This window comes from Pipistrellus hanaki (assembly GCF_964339955.1).
Source record: "Pipistrellus hanaki genome assembly, chromosome: X".
Taxonomy (NCBI): Eukaryota; Metazoa; Chordata; class Mammalia; order Chiroptera; family Vespertilionidae; genus Pipistrellus; species Pipistrellus hanaki.
The window spans coordinates 9694035-9705939 of NC_140524.1; positions in this window are offsets into that span (position 1 = coordinate 9694035).

Here is an 11905-nt window from a genome sequence, read left to right on the forward strand (position 1 = left end):
TGTTTATGCATAGACAAAAAAAGATGTCTGTATGCTTCACTGTCAAATGGAGAGAGACTGGGGGCGGTTCAATTGCAGTAATGATGTCATAAGGAGTGGTAGAATTCTATTTGGAACTCCCGACACGTAAGGGGGAGACTGTTGCCAGCTTCTTCCGTTGTGCTTTGAAGACTGAAGCCAAATTCATTGCTTCTTCGGAACGCTTGGTGCTTAGGCAATTTTCAGGTAAGTGGTTTCCCACCTGACGTGGCTGTCTTTGAACCCTCTCACCTAGCGAAGGAGTGTATCAGTTATAAATGTCTTAAGTAACAGAAAACCCAAATTACAGTGACTCAAATGGGTAATTCTTCTCATACAAGCAGTCTCAAGGTAGGCAAATGGACATGTTGGTTTAGTGGCCTGAAGTTGTCAGAGCCAGAATAGATGTCACTTTCTTGACCATTTTCCTCATGTGCATTACCTCATGGTCACAAGATGGCTGCTCCAACTTCAGCTAACACTTCAACAATGGTCAAGGCAGCATAAAGGAAAAATGGTAGCACCTTCTCTTTGATCAATACAGAAAAAGTCTTCCCAGAAGCTACCCATAAGATTTCTGTTTGTTTCTTTGTCTCTGGTTTTGGTAGGCTCCCTGTGTTTGTTTCTATGTATTAGGTAGAGCTGCTACATCTCCCAGGCTTGGCTGAGTGGCTAATGTAGTAGATGTTCTGTAGAGTCCAATGGCACAGCCTCCCCAATCACTCACACTAGGCACTCAAGATGTGTGCCCCAGTGTGGGCTGTGTACACCCTCCTTTTGTAGTTGAGCCTTGATTGTTGTTGGCATGTCAATGGGAAGAACTTACCCCCCCAGGCCAATCAGCTACAAGGACTGGTTGGAACCACAACCACCAACCTCTGACCACCGACCACTGTGGAGGATCAGCTGTGCAGGGCCCCACCCCACACAGAAGGACTTTCTTCAGTGGGGCTCTTGTGCTCACTGAGTCTGCTCCTTAAGCATGTCACTTGTGGAGGTGGTTGGGTGGTAATGCTTGGACATGATCTACTGGGTGCACTGGCTCTGAGGCCTCCTGAGAAGTGCAGGCCAAGGTCAGCCAGTACCTGCGTTCTGCTCAGGACCACCCAGCATGAGCTACAAAGTGATCTGCAAATGGCTGCTATTTCCACTGTGCTTGCAGGTATCCAGTAGAGGCCAAGCTTTGAACAAAGGCTGGCTGCTCCTGATGCCAGGGCTGGTGCCACTTAGGAGGAAGTAAGGGACACACTGAGGCCAGAAGCTGCTTGCTTGAGAGATTTTAGAAATCTAAAGCATGAGCCAAGACAGGCCATTGCTGCGGAAAAGCCACTAGAAACAGCTTAGGTCGTTCCAAAATTGGAGCTGGGGCCGGGGGGGGGGGGGGGGGGGGGGCGGGGGACGACACACAGTACTTTGTGAATCACCAGAGTGGGGAAAACAGTGTGAGTCCAGTTAATGGAATCTCTGATGACGGCTCTGTGGGGGATGGGCGGGAGGGGAGTCTCATCAAAGGAACAATGGCCTCTACCAGCACTTCTGTCCAGGAGAAAGCTGCCCCACCAGGTCTTACCCTGATGGCAAACAATTCAGTTCCTCCCCATATGTCTGTGGTGCCTTTCAAGCTCTGCCCAACTCTGGAGCTCAGAGGGAGTGAGTCCTAGTTCAGTGTGTGGTCATTTAAGAGGAACTGCCTGGCCCTAGCCGGTTTGGCTCAGTGGATAGAGCATCGGCCTGCAGACTGGAGGGTCTCACGTTCAATTCCAATCAAGAGCACATGCCTGGGTTACAGACTTGATCCCTAGTAGGGGGCGTGCAGAAGGCAGCAAATCAATGATTCTCTCTCATCCTTGATGTTTTCTATCTCTCCTGTCCTCTCTGAAATCAATAATATATATATAAACAAAACTAACCCATCATTTTGTAACTTTTCAGACAAAGCTGCCTTGGAAAGAGCCAGGGAAAAATCCATCCTTCCTTGGCTGAGGGAGCGCAGCTCGGTCGTCCTCGGGAGAGACCATGGACCTCCAGAAGTTGCTGATTGTTGGATTTCTTCTGTGTCCTCTAATTTGCTTCTTAGAACCTCTGGTTTCCTCTTCATCATTTTTAACTTCTTTTGGACTACAAGAGGAGGGAAGATCAGAACCTATCTCAAGGGGTTTGTTTGCTGTTAGAATGAATGTTCCTGCCTTCCTAAAACATAACACGCGTGCCGCAGGTCAGGAAATACTGATTTTCTATTTTAAAGTAATGTTCACTTCCTAAATAAAACACCCACTGACTCGAGCCTTACCTTAATCAGTAGACTCCCTCTAAAGCTCCTTCTGCCAGTTGCCCTGGCCCCTTCCCCCTTTGGATGCTCCTGGCATTGGTGTCCTCCTCCTTTCTCTTTATGGGACACTCAACTACCCTCACTCAGCCTCCTGCAGAACTCCCAAACATACCGTGGGCGACAACATGTTAGTTATCTATCCCAGTGTTTCCCAACCTTCTCTCATGATGAGAATCACCTGGTGGAGTTGTTAAAACACAGATTCCTGAATCCCAACTAAGAAGTGCTAAACTAGAATTTTTGGGAACATATAGGTAAAATTGTATACTTAACTAGTGCTCTAAGACAGATGTTATATACAGAGCACTAAGTTAGGTATGCAATTTTACCTATATGTTCTCAAAAATTCTAGTTTAGCACTTCTTAGTTGGGATTCAGGAATCTGTGTTTTAACAACTCCACCAGGTGATTCTCATCATGAGAGAAGGTTGGGAAACACTGATCTATCCTAATAAAACAGTAATGTGCTAATTAGACCAGGAGACCTTCCAGACATTCTTCCGGACAAAGCCATGGTGTCGGGGCCAAGGCAGAGGCAGTTAGGGGTGATCAGGCCAGGAGGGGAGGGCAGTTGGGGGTGATCAGGCTCGCAGGGGGGAAGTTGGGAGCAAGCAGGCCGGCTGGGGGGGGGGCAGTTGAAGGGATTAGGCCAGCAGGGAAGGCAGTTGGGAGTGAGTAGGCTGGCAGTGGGAGACAGTTGAGGGCAATCAGGCTGGCAGTGGGGGGCTGTTGGGAGTGAGCAGGCCAGCAAGGGGGGGGGCAGTTGGGGGCAAGCAGGCCAGTAGGCAAAGTGGTTAGGGGCGATCATTTACATACTTGACTGCTCCTCAATGAAACTCTATGCTCTTTCTGCAGGAAAGGACAAGTCCTGGCTGAACAACATCAGGGATTACGTGTGGGATCTCATCAAAAGCACCCTCCCTCGGGCAGCCATTTTGGCCTTTCTTTTGAGCTCCGCAGTAATGGGAACCCTCTGCTGCCTCACGTAAGCTGCTGTGGGAGGAGGGGAAGGGAGGAGAAAGGGAACCCGAGTGAGAGACAGGGACATTCAGATTCCACACCAGCCTGCACGTCGGTAACTCAGGGGAAATAAGGAATGTGATTCTGAACCCAAGGTGTGGCGGTTGAGTCCAGGTTCGTTGTCTTGCAAAACCGAAGAATGGATTTGTGGACAAAAATGGTTAGCGGAAGCAAAGTTTATTGGGAGAAGCCAGTCCTGGAAAAGGTGCAGCTGGGGTTCCAGGGGCAGGCCAGGGTCCGGAGCTTCTGTTCCATGTTGCAATTGGGTGTAGTTCAGCATCCAAGCAAATAAAAGTCCATTAGTCCATGTGTAGAGTCCCACATGGCCATAAGCCATGAGAGAGAGAGAGAGAGAGAGAGAGAGAGAGAGAGAGAGAGAGAGAGAGAGAGAGAGAGAGAGAGAGAGAGAGAGAGAGAGAGAGAGAGAGAGAGAGAGTAGGCACATGCCTTGCTTGCTCCTGATTGGTCCTTTTAACGAACTCTGCCTTAGTAACATTCTTGTGATTGGTTACACGCTCACTGCCTTATGATTGGTTATCTGCAAGCAGCGGGTCTTAGCAGCATCTATACATTTTAAAGCTTAAGTATGCAAGCGCCCTTCTTTCCCCACGCAGCTGCGCTTCTTTAGTAACTTCCGCCAGCTGAGTTCCCCAGGTACTACTTCCTCTAGTACCCACCCCCATGGTTCCCTCACTGTCTAGCCCTTCCATCTCCTCCATTCTGGGAACAAAACTCTGAAAGGCCATCTCCCCCCTTTTCAAAAGTCTCCTCTACTTCCCACTTTGCCTCCAACCTGCTCTGTCCGTTACCAGCCACTTACAGGTGACCTTCAATAACCAGTGTTTGCAACTGATCACTTTTTTTTTTTTTTTTTTTTTTACTAACTTTATTAACTCTTCATCATCCTTCCTTTTGGTTTAGGAACTATACACGGAAAATATATAATTAGCTGTTTTTTTCAATTGCCTGAAAATTTACCAAAATATTTATCGACATCATCAATTTTCAACCAGTGTGCTGCAAGAGTTTTTAAAACAAGCCATAATAGACTATTCAGTAGGGGCACTGACCTCTTTTCCCTTAAATTTTCAAATTTAAAAGTGACTACAGCCAACACAATAGCTGTCCAGTGTGAATGCATCAAAATTATACCTATTTTTTTTTTTTGTCGGAGAGGCATAAAATTTAATATTATTTGGTGTGCCACAGAATTTTAGTCGTTTGGTCATGCCATGAGATGAAAAAGGTTGAAAATCGCTGCTCTACCTAAGTCACATGAACCCAAAGAGATTCCTGAAATAATAAACATAGTTAGAAAAGCCTAAGTTTCATTAATTCAGTTTGGACTTACAAAGGAGATACCTAACTGACTGTCTCTGTCCTGGTTGCTAGAGAAACAGAAAAATAATGACAAAGCTGGGGTGGCAGTGCTATGGTGGGACACTGTCCAGGTAGGGAAACCTATGAAAGTGTGTGATGGGGTTATAGAAAGGCTTTGAGTGGTTAAGGGCTGTTCAAACTTTAGAATCTAATAAAGTAGCTGAGGGCAAAGATTAGACTGAGGGTGTGGTGTCTCCACCTATGTCTCCTAAGAACACCAACATGATCACAGGATCAAGAACTATGTCTAAGCCCAGCCAGTGTGGCTCACTGGTTGAGCAACCACCTATGAACCAGGAGGTCACAGTTCAATTCCTGGTCAGGGCTCAATCCCAGTGCGGGATGTGCAGGAAGCAGCCAATCAATGATTCTCTCTCATCGCTGATGTTTCTCTCTGCCTCTCCCTTCCTCTGTGAAATATACAGTATATATATAAATATATATCCTATATAATAAAAGGCTAATATACAAATCACTGAACAGCGGAACAACCAGTCACTATGACGCACACTGACCACCAGCAGGCAGATGCTCAATGCAGGAGCTGCCTCCTGGTGGTCAGTACACTCCGACAGAGGGAGCGCTGCTCAGCCAGAAGCTGGTCTCACTGCTGGCGAACGTAGCAGCGGTGGTGGTCTCCATGGCAGCGCAAAGGATGTCTGACTGCTGGCTTAGGCCTGCTCCCCGAGGACATCCCCCAAGGGCTCCTGGACTGCAAGAGGGCACAGGCTGGGCTGAGAGACTCCCCTATCCTCCAAGCCTTTTATTATATATCCTATATAATAAAAGGCTAATATGCAAATAGATCAAACAGCAGAACAACATAACAACAAGTTGCTATGACATGTGCTGACCACCAGGGGGCATCAGCTGTGGTGGGATGGTGGAGCAGGTGAGCAGGGGTGCCATACCAAGGTGAGGCACCAGTCACTGTCATTGGGGCAAGCCTCTGGTGGTTAATGAAAATTCTTTGCTCCCATGCACAGTGGTCCCTCTTGCACCCGCTGCCAGAGCCACTACTCGCACCCACTGCCGGCCCCGATTGCCCCTGAGGGCTTCTCCACCTCCCCTTGCTCCTGAGGGGCAATTGGGGCAGCAGCTGCCGCTTGTACCCACTGATGGTGCTGGTCCCACTCTCACCTGCTGCTGTGCTGGCCCCAATCACTCGGCACTATCAGTGAGTGTGAGTGGGGCCGGCACCGTCAGCGCATGGGAGCTGCTGTGGGAGGAGGGCTGCCAGCAGACAGGGGAGTGGGGTCCATAGTGGGGGGGCCAGGCAGGAGTGTGGAGGATGGGCTTAGACCTGCCCCTGTGCCCACTGCAGCCTTTCATTCCACAGTTCCTTTCAAGGTGCACGAATTCGTACACTGGGCCCTTAGAGTGTGTGTGTGTGTGTGTGTGTGTGTGTGTGTATGAACTATGTCTAGGAAACAACCTTGGGTATAGTTAATGGCACATAGAGCTGGTTGGAGCCAAATAGAAGTCAGTTAAGTTTTTGAAAGAAGCTAATTGCTAAAGAAACTATTAACCAAAGCAAAATAAGCTATTCATTGTCTGAGCCTTAAAACAGTATTTGACACAGGATTTGAAGGCTCCTAGGAGAGTGTGCTCCTCAACACTGACTTCAGATGCAGCCATAGAGAATAATGGACAGGAAGGGCCCCCCGGGGGGTGGGCAATGGGCCAGGGAGCTCCTCCTATAAAGCAAGGTGCTGGCTAATCAATGTCCGCCCAGCAGATTCCACGACTAGTACAGAGCGGTGCCTGCTGTGTCTCCCCTTCTTCCTCTTTCCATATGGGAATGCTGATGGTGGCTATCCTCTTCCTGCTCCACCATTGTAGATGGGGCGTGGAGATCGGGGGCAGATAACTTGTTTCAGTTCATAGGCCACTTAACCCAGAAGAGCTAGACCCAGACTTGAGAGAAGCAAGCATCACCCAGATACACTGGACTTGGAGCTTGACCAGGTTAAGACTGGATTTGAGTCTTGGAGAAATGTTGTGCCACAGTCAGGTGTTCTGGAAGCAGACAGTGAGATAAGACTTTGGTACGCAGGGTATTATCAGTGATCAATGCCTGTGGAGGGTAGCGGGGGGCAACGGGGGAGGGAGAAGTTCAACGGCCTTTCAAGTTTAACGAAGCCTTGGTGGACCCCATCAGAGCGGTCCCACCTTAGCCTGAAATAGCTGGACCTGTATAACCACACCTCAATTCGTTAATGGATGTGGGAAGTACAGGCAGCTCTTGACAGCTGAGGCAAACCCTGAAATGGCTAACAGCTAGAAGCTGAGTATTGATTGGCAGCACTCTTGGCAGCTGGAAAAACCAGGTCGTTTCCACGGGGGAGTCTGGGCGTCATGGTTCTGTGTGCACTGCAGGGCAGCTGTGTCCTGTGAGTGGACGGAAGAGTAAAACAGGTATTGGTGGTCAGGAAGACAGACTGTGACGGAGACGGGCTATACGTCCACCAGTCCTATTCCTCCCTCACCAATGCAGAGGAAGGCTGCATCTCCCAGTTAAAGAAGCCAGGACTCAGCTGTTGTATTATAGGTGGAGGGAACAGCGGCAGGTGTCTGAGCGGTGGGGTCAGACCAACCCTGGGTTCAGCAACCTCGGCTCTTGGGTTCTGGCTAGGAAAGAATTCAGAGCAGGCCCCCACCTGGAAGAGAGCGTTTCTTGGGTAAATGACAGAGGCAGAATAGTCAATCCTAGACTAAATGGGCTTAGGAAGCAAGGAATGAAGGTAAAAAAAAAAAAAAAAAAAAAAAAAAAAGGCCCTGGAGCTTGGGAATGAGAAACTTAAGGTAACTTGCCTGGGGCAGGGAGGGGGAGGGGGGAGAAGGGAAAGGAAAAGGCCCGAGCTTGCTCCCAGGAGAGAGAGCACACTGGGTCCTCCATCCTAAGGGTTTTTGTTTTGTTTTTTAATTTTTTTATTGTTTATAAAGTATTATATATAGTAGTACATATATCTCCCCCCCAGCCTCCCCTACCCCCTGTGGCATGCCCTCATCCCACCCACCCCCAGTGTCTTGTGTCCATTGGTTGTGCTCATATGCATGCATACAAGTCCTTCCGGTTGATCTCTCCTCCCCAGCCCCTCCATCCCCAACACTCCCCAGCCTTCCCGCTGTAATTTGACAGTCTGTTTGGTGCTTTACTGCCTCTGTATCTATCTTTTTATTCATCAGGTTATAATGCTCTTTATTCTCCATAAATGAGTGAGATCATGTGGTATTTTTCTTTCATTGTCTGGCTTATTTCACTTAGCATAATGCTTTCCAGGTCCATCCATGCTGCAAAACTACGGTACATCCTAAGGGTGGTAAGGGCGGAGATTTTAGGGGCGGTCCCAGGGGAAGATCTCAATAGAACATCCAGCAGTTTTCCAGGCGTGTCCTTTCAGGGCTGTGGTCCCCGTGACTGATTGGCGGCACCAGGGCGGGGCCATTATTCCATGCAGCTGGTCCTGAGGTCACAGGTTCGGGCACTTATCTGGGCCAGGAGCTGAAATGCAACTGAGGCCTGGGTGTCATCTCCAGGGAGGAAGGGCCAGGGGCTCCAAACCACAGGACTGGCATCTGCCGGGGAGGGAAGGTCACCCTGGGGGCGGGGTCCCACCCCATCTTGGATTGTCCCGGGCTAGGCACCTGGGCTTTCCGCCCTGGAGACCATCTGTGGCTGGCTCTGCTCATCTCTAACTGTTCACAACAAAGTCAAGATATATCTGATTCTGTACCTGAAGTCACGTTACTGAGCCGATGGCAGCAGGCCAGCTGCAGGAGAAGCATCTGAAAAATTGGCTAAAATGCAAGTCCCGAGGCACTTCTGTGAAGATAAGGCAGGCAGCAGGACCGAGAGAAATACTTTCTCCTTTGAAGTACCTGGCTCAGGCTGAGGGGAACACCCAATCAGGCCTCACTGGGAACTAGTGGAAGGCCCCTCAGGGCACTGAAGGCAAGAGGGCAGACCAGATAGAGCAAAACCAAAGGAGATAGTGATGAAAACATGGACCAGGAGAGTTGGAATGCAGGGTTACAAAAGCCAGTACTACGAGAGATAAACCAAGATTTTCATGAAAGTAAGAGGGAAAATGACAGATACAGGAGACAATGTCTCTGTAGAGGAAAAGCAAAATAATGCAACAGGAGAAAAAATACTTCCAGGTCTAATTTTTTCAAATGTTGCAGAAATAAAGGAAGATTAGAGTCTATCATCATACTGAGCACATCAAGTCACAGGAAAAATTGGCACTTGCTAAGGTGACCAGACGTCCCGATTTTGGCGGGACAGTCCCAATTTTTAATAATTTGTCCCTTGTCGCTTAAAAAAGTCCCGACGCTGCGGGACGTGGGACAAATTATTAAAAATCGGGATTTAATCTTTCCAAAAATTGGGACTTTTTTAAAACGCCACAGGATGAGGAACAAATTGTTAAGAATCGGGACTGTCCCGCCAATTGTGGGACGTTTGTCACCTTACACTTGGCACTGGAGCATGTAGTACACTCTCATAGTACCTGTTGCTTTTTTTTTTTTTTTATCCTCACCTGAGGATATTTTTTCCATTGATATTTTTAGGGAGAGTGGAGGGTTGGGAGCAGGGGGAGGGAGAGAGACAGACAGACAGACATGGATGTGAGAGAGACACGTTGATTGGTTGCCTCCCACATGCACCCCGATGGGGGCTAGGGATTGAGCCTGCAACCAAGGTACTTGCCCTTGACCAGGAATCCAATCCTCTAACCACTGAGGAAACTGGCCAGAGCTGATTTTTGTATTAATATTTCACAGCAAGGATTACATACAGTTTCTCTTTGCTTCTTTTGTGTGTGCGCACTTTTCCCAGAAGTACTAATGTGCAGAGTGCATGGAGCAAGCTCTATTCCATCTTCCTGCTCCAAAAATACATTTAATATACACCAAGTGGCCAGATTATTATGATCTCTGAAAGCATTAATAATCTGGCCACTCAGTGTGTGTGTGTGTGTGTGTGTGTGTGTGTGTGTGTGTCTTGTGTGTGTGTCTCCTATATAATAAAAGGCTAATATGCAAATAGACTGAACGGCAGCACAACTGGTCGCTATGACACGCACTGACCACCAGGGGGCAGACACTCAACGGAGGAGCTGCCTCTGGAGATCAGTGGGCTCCCACTCCGCTGTACTCACCAGCTCATGGCTGGTGAGTACAGCGGAGTGCAGTGGAGGTGGTGGAAACCTCTCCCACCTCCAGGGTAGTGCTAAGGATATTCAACTGCTGGGCTGAGGGATCCCTCCCCCGCCCCATGTGCATGAATCTCATGCACTGGGCCTCTAGTATATATATATCAGAGACCCAGTGCATAAATTTGTGCATGGTGGGGTCCAGCCAGCCTGGCCAGGGAAAGGAGATATGGGCAGCTGGCCAGCCTGCCTGCTGGTCGAACTTCTGGTTGAGGGGACAATTTGCACATTAGCCTTTTATTCTATAGGATATACACTGAGTGGCCAGATTATTATGCGTTCAGAGATCATAATTATCTGGCCACTCAGTGTATTGCCCTCAGCTAGAGGAAGTGCCAGATAGTAGACTGATAAGAACAAATACTACACTTGATCTTAGCCAAAAAGCCAAGAAGAAATCTCTCTGTGCCTCTTTTTTTAAAAAAAAAATATTTTTATTGATTTCAGAGAGGACGGGGGAGAGAGAGAGAGGGAAACATCAATGATGAGAGAGAATCATGGATTGGCTGCCCCTGCATCCCCCACACTGGGGATCAAGCCTGCAACCTGGGCATGTGCCCTGACCAGGAATCAATCCTATGACCTCCTGGTTCATGGGTCAAAACTAAACCACTGAGCCACACCAGCTGGGCCTAGACATAGTTTTTGATCCTGTGCCTCTGATACACCATTAGCTACAGTTGGAATGAAGGAGTAAGCCAGCTTCTGGTTAGCTGAGGAAATCAACATGGAAGCCTCTGGAACTCCAGTGCCAATCAGGGGGGCTGACAGGAACTACCAAGTATGCAAAGATACATATATAAGGACTTTTTAGTACTGTTTGTAATAGTGAAAAGCTAGAAACAAATGTCCATTGGTTGGTTAAGAAAGCATTGAATATTTATACAATGAGTACTATATAGTAACCAAAACATTGTTGTAGAAGGACAATTACACAGAATCATATTCATGAAACACTGTTGAGTGGGGAAAAAACAGGTTATAATAGAAGATCTATAACTTAATCAGATTTGTTATAAAAATCCATATGTACAGGGGAAAAGCCTTTAAAGACCAAATCAAATGATTAGACATGGGTTATCTCCTTGTGGTAGTGAGTAGATGGTTTTAATTATTATTACTATTGTTGTTACTTAATTTTATCTTTAGTTTTGTCCAGCTACACTTTCTAATCTTTTCGCAACAAACTGTATTGTTTGATCAGTATTTTTTAATTTTAAAAAATATATTTTTATTGATTTCAGAGAAGAATGAAGAGGGAGAGAGAGAGAAACATCAATGATGAGATAGAACCATTGATCTGCTGCCTCCTACACCTCCTAACCCCACCCACCCACCCACCCACTGAGAAAGGAGCCCAAAACCTGGGCATGCGCCCTGACTGGGAATCAAATTGTGATCTCCTGGTTCATAGATCAGCGCTCAACCACTAAGCCAAGCTGGCAGGGCGATTAGTTTGTGTTTATTTTCAAAAGATACTTTAACAACAAAAGAAGAAAAACTATATGACCATACTTCTACCTTCACCTCCAATCCTACCTATACCAGAAGTATTTTCTCAAGTCCCAAAAGCATTTGGTTTATATTAAGAGAAAAAGCTGTCTAATTTCCTATCTTGGAAAAGATGATGTAACTATGAAGTAACTGGGCAGACCAGGAGAGTGTTGAGGAGTTTAAACTGTTCAGCATTCATTATTTTCTCTTTTTCCCCCAGCATTCTTGTGCGTGAACCAAACCACTATAGTAATAGAAGATTCCATTGAGCAAGCATGGAGTTTAGTTTGCTGGATTTCAAGAAAGTGGAGTGTGCTATTTGCTTATAATATGAATCTATCAATTAAATAAAACGTCTTTATCTTGCACTATTTTTGTCTTATTTTCTTTAAAACATGCAGTTGATCGCTTCTTGGCCTTTTGGCTAAGATCAAGTGTAAAA